Genomic DNA, 4,340 nt, shown 5'->3' with positions numbered 1-4,340 from the left:
TAAAGCAAAACCATCAGTATGCTGGGCTGTACAAGGATAAAGTATTCTGTGCCTCACACGTCACCTTTTTTTTTCTTGCTCTTCCTTCTCTATTTTGTGGGATGCAACATATGTTGAAAACAGATGGCAACACCTATTAAGGAGCTTGACAAACTCTACCATAGCATCCTCTTTAGACATGTTTCCCAGGGCTGCCCATTCTCTCCTGTAAGAAATAACATGGGAAGTTAACTCTTCTTAAGAAAATGAGAATTTGATTTAATTTAAACCTAAATATGAACAATTCTCGATCATAACTAAAATGAAGAATGATTCTACCATAAACAGAAGGCTCAAAACTTCAACTTTCAACAAGCATGTACTGACTTACTAAATTAGGTATGCCACGTACAATCCAAACTTACTTCGTAAACTGCAATTTAACTGCATTGCTGATAATTTCCATACTAGCAAAAGGGTATCAATTTTGTTTTACCTTTATCATATTTTAGCCTTAACTGAATAAAATAGTCAATGTATTCTTTTTTGTCACAACTTCTATAAGTCCCAATAAAGGAATCAATTACTATGTAGTTTAAGTGGCTGCTTTTAATATAATTAGGAAGAATCAAATGAAGCTGTACTTGTCTTATGTTCATAATCAGATGAGTAAGCTTCTTCCACAATATTTAGCCATAAACATCTCCAAGCCAAAAACAGATAAACATCTGAAGACTCCAGAAGCTGCAAGCAAAAATGTTCGTTTCAGTTCTTATTCTAAACTAATGAGCCAGCTATTTACATCTTAACCAATTTACTTTTATACTTTTCACATAATTCTCATTAAGTTTATTATACAACAAAAGACTGTTACCTCCTGTCATTCCCCAACACATCAAAGAATCCAACCTCAGGACAAGTGTCTGGATTATATGGCCCCATTAGAATCTGCTTATGCAGTGCCACAAGCTTCAGTTTTTCTTCATAAGTTGGATGAAAAGCTTTGCCATCTTTTTCTATAAGAAAAAGAAACACGAAGGAAACAATTAGCACTGGCAAAATACATAATTTTCAGCACTGTATGCTGAATTTTTGCTAATAAGGTATGTCACAAACTGCCTGTGATGGATATAAATAAACACTATTGTAGTGAGATTTTTAAAATACTATATTTTAATAGTCGAAGCCAAGACAGAAATGCTTTGTGCTGAATTAATTTATTTTAAATGACGCCAAGCATCAATGTTAAAACTATTACAGAGAAACCAATCTGTCAAGCTACATTCAGATACAAGTGTACTACTGACATCTTTTATACATATTAAAACTGTTCAATCATTTTTTAAAGTTTTTAAAAAAATAATTTCATGTCAATCACTTTCAATACGACCATATACATACTTTACAAAGCTCTATTCAAAACGCACTCACCGCACTGAAGCAGCCTTAGGTGACAAAAGGGCTCTGGGATCAGACAGCCTCAGACACTTCCGAGCAGCAGGGCTACTTAACCTCTCTGTTCATCAATACAGAAAGGAGTCGGCTGCTACTTCAGAGGTAACGGATATCAGCATTAATAATAACTATTAGATCCTTTTCCTTTCTTCGTGTTACGGATGGCTCCAGCAGGTTTTAAATGGGCAATTAAGAGTGAAGCCAGTTTGACCTGTAAAGACTAAACTACCACCAACATTCAAATGTACTATGAAACTGGGTGCTGATAAAATGGGAAATCTTTTACAGAATAGTTCTGCTTCTTTGATAAATGGTAGCATTAATTACTGGTCAATTCTAAAGATAATGAGACTACAAATTTCAACATATAAAAAAAAAAGAAGAGGCAGTAACTAGTATATAGTGCCTACGAATTTTATGCACGTATATAGTGGCCACCAAAATTAAATCACTGATGACGACAGAATATGGGTTAAAAGTTATAAACAGGAAACTAGAGAGGAGGAAAAAAACGCAGAAGTTACCAATGAGCATCCCAAGATATTCAACCTCAATAGTCAAGTCAATGGAAATTGAAACCATTAGATACCAAGACCCGCTCTGCTGTCCGAGGGGTCAAAAAAAAGAGAGAGAACATCAAGAGTTACCTGAAGCACCTTCTCGTATACTAGTGTTTAAAGTATAAACTGTTATAGTTATTTTAGAGGGCAATTTGGCAACATATTTCAAAATTACAAATGTGCATGCCCTATGATCTAGTAATTCCAATTCTCATCATCATTTCAATATTTCAAAGGAAAATGTGTGAAAGAACTGAACTGTTTGAGGTTAAACTGGGGAAGTGGCTGGGAAAACTAGTAGTGGGTGGAGAATGAAGTTTTATATACACTTATATACACTGCTATATATATACACTGCTATATATCTGAATTCTTAAACAAGAACAAACTCATGCAATACTTGGAAAAAATAAGTGTTAAAAAAAAAAAAAAACTGTGGCACTGACTTTATTTACTTAATGAAAATTGAAACAAGTCAGTAACCTGTGGACCTGCCTGCCCATCTGTCTTTGCTACTGAGCAAACAATATCAGACAATGAGCACCTAGAGCAGAAACTTCCTCTAAAGCGTTTAGAACAGGATTATCTTAGTTCTGTATTTACAAGCTAAAAGGTAATTCCCATTTCAAAATCTAATCTTAGAATGCTATTTCAATCAATGATGAACCTCATATAACATCTTTTTAATATTTATCCATTCAACTTAATATTTACTGAGCCCCAGTGTGCAAAGCACCGTGCTAGACACTAGGGATTCACTGCCCTCATACAGCTCACAAACTAATTCAATTAAAGATTTGTAACTTGGCAAATTATAACTTGGCAAATTATATGATTATAATTGTGTCAGGTGCATATTACATATATATTATGTGATATGTATTAAACAAATCATAACAAAATTATATTGAGATAAAAGATGTTTACTTCTGACCCAGGAAAAAAAATAAAATTAGGTCAAAAAGGTAATTAAGTTGATGTGTTTTCCAACACCTTAGGTTGGCCCAGTGGTTGCGTTAAATTCCAATATAGTATATAATCAGTTTACAAATATAGTATATAATTAGTTTACAAAACCAAAATACACCTTACTATTATCTTCCAACCACCAAGTCTAAAAGAATTGCTTTGTCATTTTTTCCCAATGAATCTCTCCTAAATACGAGCTTGAAAATCAGCTTAGCAAGAAAAATGGTTACACCTGTTCACTTCTGCATAATTTAAAATTCAAAATTTTTAAAATAATCTAATCATTCAGCAATAACACAATGCTTAAATTACAGTAATCCACTGACGAGATGATATGGCTACTAAAATGACAACTATAGGAAGCCATCAGTTAGACTAAGCTGTGGCCAGAACTGGACCCTCCGGCTTCAGCGTGGTCCTGTTCCTCCAGGATTAGCTCAACAAACAGGGTCTATAACCTGAAGAAGTTTAACCCCTCGGGACAACAGACCTGCTCAGCCCATCCGGCTTGGTTCTCTTCAGAAGGCAAATGACAAAGACTCTCAACATTGAATAACCATCAAAAAACGTTTCAAGGTACTAATGACCCAGAAACCTCGTCTCTCCTCTGAGGATCCCTTAACTTTCAAGCTCCTCCTGAAGCCTAGTATCTTCTGGTACTTTCTGAAACCTAGCTCTTCCCTGTGAGCCCTGACGCCTTCTTACACCCTTGTGCTTTGGAATCGTGGGTGTCGTCACTACCTTGATGAGAGGCAATATGGCGGTGTCTCCCTCAGAGGAAAAAAGACTAAATCTTCTCTTCCAATTTTGACTCACTGTCAGGTTATTAAAAATGATTCGAAAGGAAAAAATGACAAATATAAGGTCTATATTGCATTTCAGAAAACAGATTTATGATGTATCAATTAAAATAAGTACAATAAAAAATTATATGCTATGTTTAAAACTATAAAAATTCCTGCAATGTGATCAAAGACCTAAAAAGAATGTAGAAAGATAAAATTTTAAGAATTTGGGTGATTACATGTATCTTTCATTTAAAAAACAACAGTTAAGAGTTTTCTTAACAAAATTAGCTAGTTAGACCTCTGTAATCTAAATGTTGGGCTGTCAAAATATGTAAAACAATAGCGGCTACTTTTTGGCTACTATTTACTAAAATGCCTTTCTCCAATTTTAACCGAAGTTTAAACCTTCCCTCACCATCCACCTTAATTTGCACGTATTAATCACCACGTTTTCTTATTCTAATTAGGTCACCTGGCCCAGAAGACTTTCTTCTCACTTTCCCCAAACTGTGATGATTTGAAAAGCAGTTCCAACTTCTGACCCTAGCCTAGTAGTTGAAAGATTATTATTTAGAAGGGTTTTGTTTTA

The sequence above is a fragment of the Pteropus vampyrus genome, unplaced genomic scaffold (assembly GCF_000151845.1).
Source record: "Pteropus vampyrus isolate Shadow unplaced genomic scaffold, Pvam_2.0 Scaffold60, whole genome shotgun sequence".
NCBI lineage: Eukaryota > Metazoa > Chordata > Mammalia > Chiroptera > Pteropodidae > Pteropus > Pteropus vampyrus.
The sequence above is the reverse complement of the archived record's forward strand: the minus strand, read 5'-3'. Positions refer to the sequence as shown.